The 19,033-nt window shown below is 38.8% G+C and overlaps 1 protein-coding gene and 1 pseudogene across 1 annotated transcript in view; both read right to left on the minus strand.

Moving 5' to 3' along the window:
- Nucleotides 1–19,033, minus strand: part of Nr6a1 (nuclear receptor subfamily 6 group A member 1) — a 148,543-nt gene that overhangs the window by 56,565 nt on the left and 72,945 nt on the right. The gene's annotated exons all lie outside the window — the stretch shown is intronic.
- Nucleotides 951–2,050, minus strand: LOC106144455 (annotated as a pseudogene).

Here is a 19,033-nt window from a genome sequence, read left to right on the forward strand (position 1 = left end):
CCAGCCTGGTCTACAAGAGCTAGTTCCAGGACAGGCTCCAAAGCTACAGAGAAACCCTGTCTCAAAAAACCACACACACACACAAAATCCTTTGAATCAATCATTCCATTTCTAAAACCTGTGTGCAAGACACAATTAAGCATGTCTCTCCAAATGCCAGAGCTTTCACTGTACTCCATTTACACTAATGATAAAATTAAAACTTCTAAGAGAAAAATTAATACAGTATGGTACATCTTCCTGAAGTCCAGTAGTGTTACCTCAATGAAATTCTCCCAAGCCAGCCTTAGCTTTTCCTTTCTATAGTCTCATTCTTGACAGTGGTAAAAAATGTCAATACACATTTGAAGAGATGGAATCTTTGGGGGGGAGAGGATTGTTATTCATCTCTAATAAAACAAATGTCACAACTTAAATAAACCTGGACGCTCCAACAGCAGTTTCTATTACTGCAGCTCAGGCAAAATGAGTACTGTAACGCTAGGACAACTTAAACCTCACCCTATATGCGAGACAGACATCAGAGAAGACAATATCTTAGAACTACTAAATTTATACAGCAACAATAGTTACGAAGAGCAGAAGTATTTCTTGAAACTACAAAACATATGTTATCACTTTAAAAAAAGTTAATATAGATTCATTTCAATAAAAGTTTCTGGAACAATAACTCGTTTTAGTAGTTCTCTAAAAATGCTTGCTTTCAGCATGTTTATACTTTACTGTTTTCTTTCTATAAAGTGCATTTATCATTGGAAGATTCTGTCATCATTTCTATCAATTACAATTCTGGAAAGGAAGAAGTAAACATATTTAAAGAAGTCACTGAACTGGAAATCTGCTCTTAAAAAGCCTTTGGGTCCTTAAAAATGTTTTAATAAATAAAATCTGACCACATCTAGCACTTTATTTTAATGAACACAGAGGATTGTTATTTTCATTTTTCCCCCTTACTCAGGGAATCTATCATGACTTGGTAAATTTCGTATTAGAATTTCTTCTGGGAAGCAAAAATAGTCCCAAAATGAAAGATCCTCTGGTGTCAAAGGAATAGTAGATGCTATCAAATCATTAAAGTTAAGAATGGTAAACTGGGGCTGGAGAGATGGCTCAGAGGTTAAGAGCATTGCCTGCTCTTCCAAAGGTCCTGAGTTCAATTCCTAGCAACCATATGGTGGCTCACAACCATCTATAATGGGGTCTGGTGCCTGCAAGCATACACACAGACAGAATATTGTATACATAATAAATAAAAAAAAAGAATGGTAAACCGCTTCCGGGATGGTTTAGAATCATCTTGATATGAAATATTTGTTGTCTAGCTCTATCAGGTTTCCTAACAGTCACTGCATCAAAATGGTGCTCATCTATTTTACTTCCCTCAAAAGCCCATTCTTTTTCTTCTTCCCCATCCAAGAACAAACGTGTTTCCTTATAAACCCGACCTATATCCAAGTTTAATGGAGATATACCAAATTCAAGCGTCTGCATTTCAAATCCCAATCTAAGACCAATAGCTTTTATGAAGCTTTCTTTTAGTGCCCAGTGCCGATAAAACATATCCAGCTGAGTCCATTCATTATTAAGACATCATGATTGTTTCCCACTCCTTGTTGGTACACTTTCTGGAATCGAACCACTACCTGGAAACCTAGTCTTCATTACATCAACGCCAACTTGTAACTCGGGTTCTGCAGCAAGAACTGCAAAAGGCCCCTTGGTGTGAGATGTTAAAGTTGAAGTTGGGATAGGGATTCAAAGAGTCTTTTGCAAGAACCAGCTTTCCTTTTGAAGTTTTTTGCAGACGAATATGATCCCAAGGGATATTCAATTTCTCTACAACTAATTTTCTTATCATCAGATGACAGGTCATGGCCGCCTTGGCGTCACGGGCAAACACAAACTGGCTGATGCGCTCCTTCTCCTCGGGCTGGACTGACCATACCGCCAGCAGCCATTCGGCTCAACTCAGCAGCCAGGTGCCGCAGAAGGTCCAGCGAATGCCCTCCATGGACCGCACCAAGCAGAGCCTCTTGGTGGGGAACACCATAAGCCTCAAAACAACTACAGCTCTTCAGACCCGATGGCGCGAACCAATTCCCCTCTTATAACTATTCTTGATGTCAGCTTGACTCCATTTGAAATTAACTGGATTCCACACATGGAGAGCACACCTGTGAGGGTTTTTTTTTTTTTTTTTGGCATCTAAGTAGGTGTATCCACTTCAGATCTGGACTTTGATTGGATAAGAAGGGTCTATTGAAGACCAGCTAAAACATCCAGCCATGTGGACTAAACATTAATTGGACTGCAGCCTATAAATCATTCTAATAAATCTATAAATCTAATCTGATAAATTCTCTTCCTATGTATATATATATATTCATTCTATAAATTAGTCTAGAGAACCCTGACTAACACAGTTATCTTTCTCAAATCAGATGTTTGTTTCCAAAAACTACCCAATCTCAGCCTAGCTGTGGTGGCACACACCTTTAATCCTATCAGGGAGGCAGAGGTAGGCAGTTCTCTGGGAGTTTGAGGCCAGGCTGGCCTACAGAGTGAGTTCCAGAACAGCCAGGGCTACATGGAGAAACCCTGTCTCAAAATACTATTTTAAGGTGTGTTATTTTTTTTTTATGTTGCACTTGTTAAACTCTGTGAAGCTGTGCTACTGTGCTGGCCTAAAACACCTGATGGTCTAATAAAAAGCTGAGGACTTCAGGGGTCAGCCACCCAGCCAGACAGAGTAAGAAGAAAAGTATACAGGAATAGAGAAAGATAAAAGCCCCAAGGCCAAAAATAGAAGGGATAATTTTTTTAAAAACTGGCAAAAATTCATTTTTTACCACTGAGTAGTAATTCACTCTTTAATGTATCATATTTTCTTTATCCATTCTACGGTTAAGGAGCATCTAGGTTGTTTCCAATTTCTGGCTATGACAAATAATGCTGCTATGAATAAATATAACTGAGCAAATGGTCTTGTAGTATGATTGAGCATCCTTTGGGTATAAGCCAAGAGTGGTATTTCTGGATCTTAAGATAAGTTGATTCCCAATTTTCTAAGAGATCACCATGCTGACATCCAAAGAGGCTGTATGAGTTTGCACTCCCACCAGCAATGGAGGAATGCTCCCCTTACTCTGCATCCTCTCCAGCAATAAACTATCATTGGTGTTTTTGATCTTAGCCATTTTGACTGGTATAAGATTATGGTATCTCAAAGTCATTTTGATTTGCATTTTCCTGATGGCTAAGGACATTGAGCAGTTCCTAAAGTGTTTTTGGCCATTTGAGATTCTTCTGTTAAGAATTGTTTGTCTAGATCTATACTTCATTTTTAAATTGGATTATTTGATATTTTGATGTCTAGTTTCTTGAGATCTTTATATATTTTGGAAATCAGTTCTGTCTGATGTGGGGTTGGTTTAGTTTTTTTCCCCAAGATGGACGGTGGTGGCTCATGCCTTTAAAGAGGCAGGTGAATCTCTGTGAGATCAAGGTCAGCCTAGTCTACAAGAGCTAGTTCCAGGACAGGCTCTAAAGCAACACAGAAACCCTGTCTCAAAAAAACAAAACAAAACAAAACAAAAAGAATTGCCATGGTCATGGTGTCTTCACAGCAATAAAACCCTAACTAAGATAGTCATTAAAATATATTTTATTCAAAAATGCTACAGTAATTATAACTTGTATAATAACTTGTAAAAAAGAAATATTTTGGAGTGCACAACAGGTCAAATCTAGAGGCTTCATATATACTAAATAATCACCCTGGCAGCACTACAAACCCAGCTTATTTTAAATAAAAATAAGATCATTTTACTTTATGATTCCCCAAATCTCAGATGTGTTATATTATTACAGGATACTTAGGAATACAGATAATCAAAAATAATAAGGTCTGGAGAAGTTGAAGCAGGGAAGACATTCAAAATATATACATGCATGAAATTCTCCAAGAATAGATAAATCAATTTTAACAATTAGAAAATGCAGCATATTTTAGAAACTTTGAAGAGATTTGTGGGAAAGAGTTTGGAAAGAGGGTTTTGAGTTCAGGCTGGAGAACCAAAGTGACTCTGTACTGGGGACTATACGCAGAGAAGCAGCAAGATATAAGCCACAGACAGAGAAACAAAGAGAAGAACTGCAATGAGATCAGGCGGGACACACTGTTAATAGTCCCAGTAAAAGTAAAGGTCAGGCTGTCTGTCCTGACCATTGCTCAGGCTCTCGGTAGACAGACCAATGTTTGAACTTGCCTCTGTCACCTATTAGCTGCATGGCTTTGATCCAGTTACTTAATTCTTTAAGACTCAGTTTTATCCTGAGTTTGGTTTACATAGCAAGTTCCAGGACAGCAAGGGATACATAGAGATCCTGTCTTTAAAAAAAAAAAAAAAAAAAAAGAGACTCAGCTTTATCATCTATAAAAAAAATTAGGGAGAGAAATCCACCTAAAAGGATGTAATGAGAGTTAGGTACTATGGAACACTATACAGTCTGACTGACTCCCAAGGTCCCTTCAAGCAACAGACAGAGAGGAAAAACATAAGAGCTGACCTCAGGCATCTAAATACAGTGACTGTACTTTAGACATTAGATTGAGTCAGATATCTCAAGTTCTAAACTATTGGTGTAGCAGGCTGAACACTAATTTTTATATGAAACTGCTGTGTATAACAGCAAGTTATGCCAACAGAGACTAGAGGCCAATAACAGTCTCTGACTGTTAGCTCCAGTCAAAAAATTGTCTCCAAATATTGCCAGTCAACCTCAGCTGAGAAACAGTTTCTGGCATATAAAGTGAAAATAAGTTTTTAGGTAGGAGAAAATGACTTATGAGAGGGGAGGAGAAGGTGGTTGTTTGGAAATGACAGCAGAAATAAAAAGGGTGGATGATCAAATTCATTGACTAGACTCAGTAGATTCAGAAGCCATTAGAAAGGGAGGTAGCAGAGTAACCTTAATTCCAATTTTAATGCCGGATCAACCAAAATAAATAAGGAAGCCACAGCTGTTAAGGTTTGAAGGACCAGAGGGGCATATGTATAAAAATATTTGCAAATTATTAAGAATCCTGGCATAGCTGGGTTTGGTGGACTTTAATCCCAGCACTTAGGAGGCAGAGGCAGGTGGACCTCCAGGACAGTCAGGACTACACAGAGAAATCATGTTTCAAAAAACAATAAACAAACACACAAACAAAAAAACAAAAACAAAATAGGAATCTTGGCCTAGCGCCAAGAAAGGACATCAAATAACAAAACCTTTCCTTACATCTTGAGGTCGTAAGGATTTTGTTTTTATCTAGCAACTCTCAAATGAATAGTAATTACATGCCTCAACTGTAAAATCCCTGAATAAACTTGTAAGACATATTTTGCTGCGGGAGCTCCTTCCTCTCCTTCAGTCAATAGCCATTGAGATACCAAAACACTGGGGCATGGTCTCTTCCTCTTTAAAAAGCAGCAGCAGCCGGGCAATGGTGGCGCACGCCTTTAATCCCAGCACTTGGGAGGCAGAGGCAGGCGGATCTCTGTGAGTTCGAGACCAGCCTGGTCTACAGAGCTAGTTCCAGGACAGGCTCCAAAGCCACAGAGAAACCCTTTGGTTTCGAAAAAAAAAAACAAAAAAAAAAAACAAAAAACAAAAAAAAAACAAACCAGCCCTCTGCTCACCCTCTTACAACAGATTAAATAGTGTAGGAGGTCCTTCTGACTTATGTGTTGATTTCATTGGTTGAATAAAGAAACTGCCTTGGCCTTTTGATAGGGCAGACATAGATAGGCGGAGTAGACAGAAATGGGTTAATCAAGATGCAAGAGTTAGCCAATAAGAGGCTAGAGCTAATAGGCCAGGCAGTAATTTAATTAATACAATTTCTGTGTGGTTATTTCGGGGGTTAAGCTAGACACTGAGAGACATACATAGATCTAATCTACATGGGAAGTAGAAAGTAGAAAAAGACAAGATCTCCTGAGTAAATTTTGAGCATGGGAACCTTGGGGGAGGGTTGAAGGGGTAGGGGAGAGGCAGGGAGGGGAGCAGAGAAAAATGTAGAGCTCAATAAATATCACTAAAAAACCCAAATTTTTAAAAAAGCAAAGAAAAAAAAGAAAAAGAACATAGATAAAATAAGTGGGCGGTGGCAGCATATGCCTTTAATCCCAGCACTTGGGAGGGAGAGGTACTCAGATCATGTGGCACTATGCCCAATTTACAAAGGGCTGGGTATTGAACCCAGGGCTGCATGCATGCAAGGCAGGCACTCTACCAACTGAATTACATCTCTGCCCCAAATCTCATTTTTTATTCCAAAAGCTAACTCATGAAGAGTAAAAACCAGCCCCAAATACCTGAATCTAGACAATTTAAGAAGTAGTCCACTAAAACAAAAGCAGCTCAATTTTCTTCAACCCTACTGGGTCTTTAGATTTCTCATATAACAGCTTCTGTTCTCAGGGTCTAAGAACAACCACTCCCACACTGGCTCAGCAATTTAGACTCTAGCTCTTCAAGGAGAAGGCACAAAGTTTCTACCCCAATCTCAGGACTACCTGGCTGTGATTCATTCTCACTACGCCCTAAAGTCAGAATACCCCACAAAATAGCCATGAAAACTACATAACAGTGCCAGTTGCTTATACATACATACCCTGGTCCCCTAGGTAAACCCAGGATCTCAAATACACACACACACACCACCACCACCATCAACAACAACAACAACACAACACATTAAATGGACAGAATGAAAAAAATCCTAATACGGATTAGATTTTATTAAAGTATTTGAGATAGGAGTTCCTTAAGAAAATAAAAATGATGGGTCCATGTAGAGTAGATTCTTTATCTCAGAAGTAAGATCTCACAAATGCAGTTTTTAAAATAATGTGTATGGGTGTTTTACAACCATTACATGGACCATTGTGTGTCTAGCACCTGAGAAGGCCAGAAGAGGACATTAGATGCCCTGAAGTTATAGATACGGTTGTAAGCTATCATGTGGATGCTGGGAATTGAAACTGAATCCTCTGGAAGATAACCACTACTCTTAACCTCTGAGCCACCATATCTCAGCCCCTCATAACGTAATTTTATTGCTTCAATTTTTAAAAATGAACTTCAATTTAATTAACAAACAAAGCAACTGTCTTTTACTAAAACATTACAACTGACAGTACTTTATGACAACCTGGTTTATCAATGGCCTAGAAAGGTGATAAACATCAAGGACTGTAGTCCAGCCTAAAGAGAGCAACTGAGGGTTGTATTGCATGATTAAAGGCTATACCACAGCTCCATGGAGTCTCTGCTTTCACACTAGCCATCTCCAAAACCCCCATGTGACTAAAGAGTGACAGTCTCAAAAAGGAACAACAATAAGAGATAAAGCTTCTTCATGTGTTCAAACACTCTAAAACTAAAAATTCACTTCTCTGCTGTTCATCCAATTTTCATTAAGTATCATTTACACTTACAAAACATCCCTCCTTCCTTCCCTCCCTGGATAGGATGTTACTATGTAGCTAAATTTGACATGGCACTCACAATCCTTACTACCTCTGCCTTCTAAAGCCGAACTTGCTACAGGCACACACACCACACCACTCTTGGTTTCATACACCACTTTTATAATTCTCAAATTGCAAAATCAGGACCATGTAATAGTCTGGATAAGAAGCTGATTAGAATCACAATAAATTTCCAAATAAAATAATTAGTTTAGGTATAGCACAATTCATCAATAAAGGATGGCCCAGGATTCTGGCAGTCATCTGTATTATTTTATTTTAGAAAGTCTAGTTTCCCTAAATACATGTATATAGGTGTTAAGCAACCACTGTGTGGGTCATGCCATCAAACAAAAGCAACACCTACAAAGTCCCTCTCAGTGACTGGAAGCAGCCAGACACTCAAACTGCCAGTCCTGAATTATAGCCTCTGAATGGTGAGGGCTTCACGTTTCACCGATCCCGGCACAGCCCAATCAGAAGACAAACCCCTGCCCTGCCGGGGACCAGCAAATCCGCTTTCTTCCAGTGTGCACATGACTGACTGTGCTTCTGTCCATCATCTGGGTCATATATAGTTCAATGCAAGCTAAGCAGACAGGGCTGCAGGAAATCTGGCGCGGTTCAGTACCTTGTCTAACCTGGGCTCCAGTATCTTTTTTTATTTTTTTTAAAAAAAAAAAACCTGACAAAACTCATTTTTCTACCGGGACAGGATGCTGTGCTGGCTGAAGTTCCTTTTCTACAGCAAGAATCCTATCTGAAGCACAGAAGTTGTCCTCTAGCAACAGCAGTTCCAACTTTTTTGATTGTTGTTGCTGCTTTCTCCCATCACCCCCATCCCCTTTTGACAAAGATCCAACTGTAAAAAGTCTTACGTAACAGTTCAGGACTACTTCGGTTCTTTTACCGGGTAAGCACTTTCAATTTTTTTTTTCAGCTAAAAACCATTTTAAAATTGCATCTGTTAAGAGGCTTGACTAAAACCTTTTAAGTAATTTATGTGGTGAAATACTGTCACTGGATATTTTAGTCTCACTTCTGCACGTGCTCCTTTGTTCTCAGAACAGAAGCTTTTATACACTCCCCATAACGCAGCTGCAGAGTTATTAAGTCAATTATTATAAGGAACACAAAGGTTGCTTTACATTCTTTGCCTTTAGATAATTAATTTTGTATTTGTTTTTCTTTAAACAGTATTTAAATAAGGAAGAAATTTTTAAAAGAATAAACTGTTGTAGAATCTAGCAAAGTTTGAAGTTTTTACCACCTTTCTATCTGGAGTTTCGTGTGGCCAAACACTTGTGCCGCCTGGAGCGTTGGGGGTAGAGGCAGCAAAGACAGAGAGGAACTAAGCCAGACATGGACAAAGGCATGAGCCAAAACCAGACAGCCCTGGCCGTTCGATAGGCCAGCAGTGGGTGAGACAGGTCAGCCAGCTGCAGAGGTGGGAGGGGGAAAGGGGGCATGGATGTGTGAGGTGCTCATGCGTGTGATCGTGACTGGATTCTGAAACTGCCAGCCATTTTCCAAGCTATGCTTTGTATAATCTAAAGGAATGTGTCTTCTCTAAAGCAGTCTTTCCTGAGTCACTGAGAGATGAGTACAAGTGACGCCAGCAGCACATAGAATCAGAAAATACCAAGAACTTGAGTGGGCAAGAGGGAATGCAGGGTGTGTGGAAATGTTTTAGTGATCTGGAATGTGTTGAGTGACAGGAAGCGCCCCAAGATCACCCCCCTCCAAAAACCAACTCTTCTCAGTCCCGCCTGCTTTTGTCTAACTCTGTAATCTACACACTACTGCTTACAAAGCTGTCTGAGTTTGAGACAAAAAGAACATAAAAGGCTCTCCTTCTCATAGTAACTCTGACATAGCAGAAATGTAAAAGCATGGTCCTTCAATCCTATCAAGACTTTTTTCCCCCAGGTATACAGAAGATACTTAAAATAACTTCACAGATAAATGAGAATCATGAATTATACCACCATTTTAAACCTATAACTTAAAACAGTAACCAATTCTGAAATAATCGAGTGGGTTCCTAATTTGAAGGCCACTTGTTTTTTTGGTTTGTATATTCCATGTGAAGTTGGATTTTCTTTGTATTGGTGTGGGCTGGGGGCGGAAAATTCAAAGTATTAAGAGGAGTGTATTTTTAAAAAAAAGGAGGTGTGGGTGATTTCCCAGCATGAGCTGGAAAGTACGTTAAAAGACTAGTTCCTTGGGAAAGCACTGTCTCTTACGTTTGCGTGTAATCAAGTAGTAACTTTATACTATAAGTGTTAAGAAGGAAACTTTTCAGAGTAGAATAACCTTGTTCTAAATGAAAAAACCAACTTGGTATTTTCCCCAAACTTCAGAAAACACTAAAAACCAGCCAAATAATTAAACACATAACTCTACTTATGAAATAAAAAATTAAGTATTAAAAAGATGATTCTTTCTCATGTTTCCAGCTCCTACCACAAAGAACGCTGTGGTCAGCCTAGGAGTTAATCTTTCCTAGCATGGCTCTGAGCCTTCATGCCGAGCAGACGTTATTCACATGACGATTCGAAAAGTCCATTCATATATCTCACTACCTGGATTTGAATAGAAACCAGACAGCAATTCTTCAGTTCCAGCCACATTCGCCCCACTGGACAATAGTGATTTGTTAGTGCAGTGTTGCAGGCTGTGGGACACAAAGCTGGGGAAAGATGCAGATTCAGAGAACAGGAAGTTACAAGCGCCATGCACTCCTAGCAGCCCTGAGATTTAAAATGAGAGAGAGAGAGGGAGAGAGAGAGAGAGAGAGAAGGGCAACAGGGAGATGCCTTGTTTAAGAGCTATTTCTAGCATTTTAACCACATCCAATCTCATAAAAGTATTGTTAAAGTGCATAAAGTCACGAGTTCCGTGTGTTCTCTTTTCTCACTACAAAAACTCTATTCAAAGCCTCAGCACAGCCAGCAGGATCTAAAGTGCCCACTGCCGATGGGCTGCATGGTCTGCTCTAGAAAGGTTTTATAAATGAAACCTATTAGCACCAGTAGACCATAATATATCTTTTAAATTTATTTCAGAAAACCATTCAAAAATTAATTAAATGTACCAAAACAGTATATACTAATTTTTATCCAAGATATTATGTAAGACTATTATTGAATTTCAACTAAGGTTTCTTAGAACACCAGTTTAAAACTAGTCTTACAGAAAAACTTTTAAGTTTTAGATTGTATTTGCCAAACCAAAAATTTAAAATCAAAGTCTCAAGCACTTAATTTTGGAAACATAAGCAAAATCATATTTTCTTTTGTTGATTATCAAATTATAAATTGTCTCTACTTTATCTAGAAACTTTAAAAAAAAAACTATTAATGGAGTCGGGTGGTGGTGGTGCAAGCCTTTAATCCCAGCACTTGGGAGGCAGGGGCAAGTGGATCTCAGTGAGTACAAGGCCAGCCTGGTCTACAAAGCAATTTCTAGGACAGCCAGGACTGTTACACAGAAAGACTCTGTCTCGAAAAGAAAAAAAAAATTAATGGGATGCTAGGCAGTGGTGGCACATGCCTTTAACACCAGCACTAGGGAGGCAGAGGTAGGCGGATCTCTGAGTTTGAGGCCAGCCTGGTCTACAGAGTGAGTTCCAGGACAGCCAGGGTTACACAGAGAAACCCTGTCTCAAAAAAACAAAAACAAAAATAAAACAAACAAAAAGAGAGAGAGAGAGAGGGAGAGGGAAAGAATAGAAGAGAGGAAAAAAAAGATACTAATGGGAATTCTAAAAAGGAGAGGGCATAATATTATTAATCAATCTCAATTAATAAGCAAGGGGAAAGAATGTATGGTTTCTATTCTGGCCTTATGGTGCAACCTGAGCATCAACAGGTCAGACTGGTGTCCATTCATTCAGTAGGAACAAAAGACCACCACCCGGCAACTTCTTCAACTTCTATCACTGCTACTCATACCACATATATCAATCACTACCTCTATCTGTGCACTGTCCAATACAATAGCCGTTAGTCACAATGTGTCTATTTTTATTTACATAAAAGTGAAAGTTCTTTACCCTTACTAGCCTTATTTTAATTTAAACTTTCAATATGCTCATGTAACTACTGGTTATTATTATACTGGATTGCCCAGGTAGAAGGTTACTTCCATCACTGCCAAAGTCACTGGACAAAGCTGATCTAAGCCATGCTCACACCTTACACATTGTCTTCGGCTACACATACAGTTGGATACATGCACACAATCTATAGGTGACAGCATGAATGCAATAGCAATAGCATGTATGACAAAATAGTTAGTGATATGACATTTGACAGACACCAAAAAAAATTTGGAACCAATGGTGAGGCAGGAGATTCAAATCCATTTTCTTTACTTGATTTACAGTAAAAGCTACAATTAAGAATATAAAGAGGGGCTAGAGAGATGGCTCAGTGGTTAAGAGCACTGGCTGCTCTTCCAGAGGTCCTGAGTTAAATTCCCAGCAACCACATGATGGCTCACAAGCATCTGTAATGAGATCTGGCACCCTCCTCCGGCCTGCAGGCATACATAGAGGCAGAATGTTGTATACATTTAAAAAAAAAAAAAAAGAATATAAAGAGAAGCTGGGCAGTGGTGGCACATGCAGAGGCAGGCGGATCTCTGTGAGTTTGAGGCCAGCCTGGTCTACAAGAGCTAGTTCCAGGACAGCTAGGGCTCTTAAACAGAGAAACCCAGCCAGGCTGTGGTGGCGCACGCCTTTAATCCCAGCACGCGGGAGGCAGAGGCAGGTGGATCTCTGTGAGTTCGAGACCAGCCTGGTCTACAAGAGCTAGTTCCAGGACAGGCTCCAAAACCACAGGAAACCCTGTCTGGAAAAAACAAAAAACAAAAAACAAACAAACAAAAACAGAAACCCTGTCTCAAAAAAAAAAAAGAAAAAAGAAAAAAGAAGGATATAAAGTAAACAGTGGCAGGATAGTGGTGCTCAAAGTAAAGTGAGCCACAGAAGTTCTTTCCAAACATGTAGGTAATTCTGTAGTCTCTCTTACATTGCCATTGCTACAGATTAAACACAGAGTAACAAAAGTCAGATCTGGGTGAAGTTTATAGCTCGATGCTACAAGGTAAATGAATTCAAGTCTCTCATGCTTCTGCAAAATAAGGAAATATGAAAGAATTCACAATAAAGCATCTAATAAGATGCTGAGCATAAAAATGAGCAGTGATTATTTGCTTCATTTTCCCTTTAAATCTTTACAATGTAACTTCTTCTGAACAGATACTGTTCAGAACACAAGGTGAACCTTTAAAAGCAATTATCCTCATATCAACTAAGTAAAATGAAAATATATGAATACTAGACAACTTTTCCAAGTCACAAGGTGTCAGTGATATCTATGATTCCTGAGCCTTATAACAAGACTTGCAGGGTGGCATTAATATTCTTGTTTTAGCTGCATGATGGTGGTTCACGCCTTTAGTCCTAATACCCAATACTCGAGAGGCAGAAACAGGCAGATCTCTGAGTTCGAGGCCAGCCTGGTCTACAGAGTGAGCTCCAAAATAGTCAGTGCTACATAGAGAAACCCTGTTTTGAAAAACAAAAATAAGTAAATAAATGAACAACTATATTCTTGTTTTATTGATGTAGACTTGTGGAAGAGGAGGATGTGACTTATCCCTGGACAAGCCAGGAAAACCTCATGTCCTATTTGACTCAAACAACCAGCATGGTTTCTATGTGTTCAGATCTTAGGTATTAAACAAAGGCCAGAAGGCTGAAGAGCAGGCTCAGTCTTAAAAGCATAAGGACTTGATCTCTATATTCGGCACCTACAAAATACGGATAGGAAGCAGTGACAGGAAAACCCCTTGGCTTTGTTGGCCAACTCAGCCGAAGCAAATTAGTGAGTCCCAGGTTCAAATGACAAGTTCCAGATCTTACCATAAAAATGAAGTGAAAAGTGAATGATGAAAGTACCATTTGTCAGCCTCTGACCTCTGCACACATGTACATGTGCACCCACTTATATAAATAAACTGTAGCCAATAAAAACAAAAGACTCTAAATTGTCAAGGAATATCAACAGTATCCAATGGGAACCCAATACCTGTTCAATAGTAAAATAAAAGCTATCGTATTACATTTACTTGTTATTTTGAGGGAGTGTGAGCATATATACAGATGTCAGAGCATAATTTGTAGGAGTAAGTTCTCCTATCCACCATGAAGGTTTGGGGACTGAACTCAGGAGGTCAGACTTGGCAGCAAACATCCTTACCCAGTGGGCCATCTCACCCTACTTGAAAGAGCTATTTTAGAAATACAACTAGGAAACCTGACTTGATTAAAGCACACAGAGAAACCTTTGGAAGAAAACCTTAAGAAATCCTGAACTGGAGCTTCTTCAAAGAATATTCAAACCACCTAAGTTATAACACAGGAATAATGAGACAGAAAAAATACCTAATGCCTTATGACCTTCAATTACATGAACTGTTTTATGATGGAGACTGGATGCAATGAGGAGTACTTCCTTTCAATGCTTTGGTGATAAATAATAACAAAACACCATAAGTGACTTCTATCATGACCACAAATTTTTAGCCCAAGTCTACCACCAAATAAATATGATAAGATTCATAGATTGTGATGTCTCTCTGTCAGCCGTCCAATATCACACCTCCTTAGTATAAGAAATATGTCTTAGGGTTAGTAGACATACCTAAGAATACTAGCTCTACCATCTACCTTCTATAAGGTATTGAGTAAGTCCCTTCCCCCTCTATCAGAGTCTACATTAATAAACAAGTATTAATGTCACTTGCAAGACTGTTTAAAGGCACAACAATCAGAAATATTAAACACCTAGCACATGGAAAACATTCTAGACATCCAAACTCTATCCTAACTTATAAATGCTTTAAATCCAGACCAATATCTGATACCTTTCCTGGATAGAGAATGGAAGAACAAGTGTTCCAACCTAATTCATAGCACCCAGTATTCTGTTTAAAATTAAGTGCACAAGTGTAAAAACAATCAACATTGCACAAGGAAGATTAAATCTTAGAGACAAAAATTAGATGTGGTAGCTGAATTAATATGAGAAACTTATTTGAAAAAATAAGGTAGGTTATCAGATTTTAAATATATACATATATACCTTTTTGTTTTTTTCTTTTTCGAGACAGGGTTTCTCTGTAGCTTTGGAACCTGTCCTGGAACTCACTCTATAGACCAGGCTGGCCTTGAACTCACAGAGATCCTCCTGTTTCTGCCTCCTGAGTGCTGGGATTAAAAGCATGCGCCACCACCGCCTGGCTTATATACATATATACTTTTTAATGTATGAGTGTTTTGCCTGCATGTATGCATGTGCACCACATGTGTGCACAATGCCTACAGGACAGAAAAGTGTGTTAGATCCCTAAAACTAGACAAAGACAATTGTAAGCTACTATTAGATATCAGATTATGATAATGTCAAGGATAATTTATTGTTAAAATGAGTTTAATACTACTATTAGATCTAAAAATAGAGAATACTTTTCCCTAAACAAGGTCTCATCATGAACAAAGGCTGGCTTGGGATTCTTTACATAGCCCAATCATGACCTGAGTGTGCCTCAGGTTACAGAATAGTAAGACAAAGAACATTTTTCCTTAAATTAACAAATTTTTCTATTTTCTAGAGACTCTTTTGGAACATATTTCTATGCATTTCTCTTGGTTATTACAATAAATACATATCCTAAATACAGTTCATGGTTAAGAAATTAAAAGCCTACTGCAGGCATGGAAAAGAAATTTCTTTTATAAGTCAAAGCAATACAAAAGATTCTGGACAAAGTATTCCCAAGTGCACCTGTGGACACATTTCTAGTTGAAAACAACTCTGCAGTAATCAGAAGTAATGGGTGTCCTTTCCCTGATGCTGTCAGACCTGATGAACAGACCTTTCAGAGCATGCAGAGTGGCAGATTTCCTAAAGTACACAGAAATGTAAGGGAAATAACATGGTGTAGCAGGAAATCTTAGAAGGTTGTTTTGCTAACACAAATAGGCAAATCTACCTGCGATATTCTCTTAGCTCTTCAGTAACTTCCTGGAGATAACCAGAGCAAAGGATTCTGGATCCTTATTAAACATTAATTATGAAATTAACCAATATTAAGCTACTAGTATGTATCATACAATGTTAGATCTGAACTGAATAGAGGGCCAGCAATGGTGGTGCATAATCCTAGCACAGCAGAGGCAGAGAGGCAGAGGCAGAGGCAGAGAGGCAGAGAGATCCCTGAGTTTGAGGTCAGCCTCCACATAATTAGTTCCAGACAAGCCTTGTTTCAAAAAGCAAACACCAACAATAAAATAAAAAGACTGACTGATGGAGAGATTTTAAAAATTAACACCAGCCAAGTGTGATGGTACACATCTTTAATCCCAGCACTTGGAAGGCAGGGGCAGGTGGATCTGAGTTCGAGGACAGCCAGAGCAAAAAATAGAGCGGTCCAGTCTCAAAAACCCAAAAAAGAAAAAAAAAAGTAATCAACCTTTCACCCACTTAATTGTTAAAGTACTATGTCCCTGCCAACAGCTGAAAAGGAAGTGTAGCAGTGATGATTATACATAACTTTAAAATCAAAATTTCTAGAGGTAAAAAGTAATTAAACACAATCCAGTTACATTTCATTTGCATGGCCTTTTAGTAATGCATAATGTTTGGAGAATGAAGGGATGGTTAGGAGTGCTGCCTGCTCTTCCAGGGGACCTGCGTTCAATTTCCAACACAAAAATGGCAGTTCTCAACTGTCTGTAACTCCTAGGTCTGACACTGTCATGCAGACATGCATGCAGGGGAAACACCAATGTACAGAAAATGAAAAATGGCAAAACAAAACAAAAAAAACCAATGTACAATGTTTACCCAAGTACCTATAATCAAGAAAAATAAAAATGTTAACAAAAAAAAATAATAGAGCTAGAGAGATGGCTCAGAGATTAAAAGCACTGGCTGCTCTTCCAGAAGTCCTGAGTTCAATTCCCAGCAACCACATGGTGGATCACAGCCATCTGTAATGAGATCTGATCCCCTCTTCTGGCCTGCAGGCATACAGACAGACAGAACACTGTATACATAATAAATAGATTAGATAGATATATAGATATATAGATATATAGATATATAGATAGATAGATAGATAGATAGATAGATAGATAGATAGATAGATATAAGAAAAAATAATAAAAACCTTCTTTGAAAAGAGTAAAATTAGTGGGGTGGTGGTGCACACCTTTAAGCCCAGCACTCAGAAGGCAGAGGCAGGAGGATCTCTGTGAGTTCAAGGCCAGCCTGGTCCAGGACAGGCACCAAAGCTACAGAGAAACCCTGTCTCAAAAATAAAAGTGTGTGGGGGGTAAAATTAGCTGAGTATTTCATTTCTTTGTGCCTTTTCTGTAAACCCTGCCCATGTCTTGTAAGAGCAACTTCTTGTGAAGAAAGGATCCAATCTTGCTGTAGATGCTAGAATTCATGTATCACATGAGAGGGATCAACGTTGACCACAGGCTCCAGACAGAGGTTGCCCTGCTCAGTGTGAAAACAAGTTTCTAGTCAAGTGTTGCATTGGCTGAAGGACTCTGGTATCTGTAGTTGTATTTTTCTTTGGGCCACCAGCTCACAATAATGACATAGAGACTTATTATTAATCATGAAAGCTCAGTCACGCTTAGATTTGTCCCACTAGATCTTATAACGTTAATTAACTCATTTATTTTAATCTGCTTTCTATTATATGGCTTGTTACCTCATTTCTCCACAATGCCCATGCTGGTGACTTCACTTTCTTCTTCTCTCTGCCAGGATGTCCCACCTATACCTCTGCCTAGCCATTATACTTTTTCTTACACCATCACCACAACAATACATTTTCACAGTGTACAAATATCTCACAACAGGAAATAGCCAAACATGCTACTCCAAACCATATAAAAACAAACTGAATAATGAAATGAACCGTGCCCTGAGTTTGAATCTGGATTTTTTTTGAAGGGGGGGGGGTGTTGAGACAGGGTTTCTCTGCAGTTTTCAGAGCCTGTCCTGAAACTAGTTTTATTTTATTTTATTTTTTTGAGGCAGGGTTTCTCTGTAGCTTTTGATCCACCTGCCTCTGCCTCCCAAGTGCTGGGATTAAAGACGTGTGCTACCACCGCTCGGCCATAAGTAAATATTTTTAAAATTATAAGCAAAACATTTTATATTTAAAATAATAGCATCTCTGTGGATATAAAAGGTATTTGTAAACAGAGAAGGAAAATCATTAACACTTTATTCACTTATTATTGTTGTTTTGGTTTTTCAAGACAGAATTTCTTTCTGTAGCTCTGGCTATCCTCTGTAGACCAAGCTGGCCTTGAACATGTCAGGTCCCCTGGAAGTGAAGATACAGTGAAATGCCATGTAGGTGCTGGGAATTAAACTTGGGTCCTCTGTGAAAGCAGTCAGTGCTCTTAACTACTGAGCCAACTCTCACCCTTCTCCCACCTTTGTCTTTATTAGGTTCAGATAGAACTCAAAGTTTACTAATAAATATGTAGGAACAAGACTGTACCAACCAAAGCTTGGGTCCAGAGGCAAATGATTCTTTCTCTAGTCTTCTGATACTCATTTATTCAGGCACTTTCAACATAGTACAATTTATTCAAAAACAGTCATTGAGGCTAGGCAATGGAGGTACAGCCTAGAATCAACAGTTAGAAGACTAAAGAAAACTAAAGTTCTGGGTCAGCCTGGGCTACTTGGGTCTACAGACTGCCTTAAAAATATTTTTAAAGTCACCGAAAGCCTTGTCTGTGGCATGCCAAGGACAATAATGCCTTCAAAATTCCCACAAAAGCTCCCAGTCTAGTTTAAGAGACAAATCAGATTATAGGACACTGCTAAGAAAAGCACATACTAGAAGCACTTAATCTTCTACTTGAAAGACAACTTTGAAGACAGGATGCCCGAAGTTTGAAAGATAAGAAGGTTTTATAGAAAGAAATAAAGGAGAGCTTCTCAGACACTAATAATATAAGTGAAAGTACTGATAACGACGTTCAGATTTGCTTAAACACAGACAACAGAAATGAAATGGTAGGAAGAGGCCTGTCTGGTTCAAGCTATGAAAGACACTGCAGCTCCAATATCGTAATCAGTACTAAGCTTGTACTGAGAGTATCTTCAGGAGTTGCAGAGATGACCCAACAGTCAAGAGCATACACTGCTTTTTCAGAGGAGCAGAGTTCAGTTCTCAACAACACCCTTGTCATGAATGCCCATAACCAACTCCAGGGAATCCGGTGTTCTCTTCTGGACTCTACAGGTACCTGCATTCACATATACACAAACCTACAAAGATTAAAATCAACATTTATTTTTTATTTTATTTATTTATTTTTTGGTTTTTTCGAGACAGGGTTTCTCTGTGGTTTTGAAGCCTGTCCTGGAACTAGCTCTTGTAGACCAGGCTGGTCTCGA

The sequence above is a fragment of the Microtus ochrogaster genome, chromosome 4 (genome assembly GCF_000317375.1).
Source record: "Microtus ochrogaster isolate Prairie Vole_2 chromosome 4, MicOch1.0, whole genome shotgun sequence".
Taxonomy (NCBI): Eukaryota; Metazoa; Chordata; class Mammalia; order Rodentia; family Cricetidae; genus Microtus; species Microtus ochrogaster.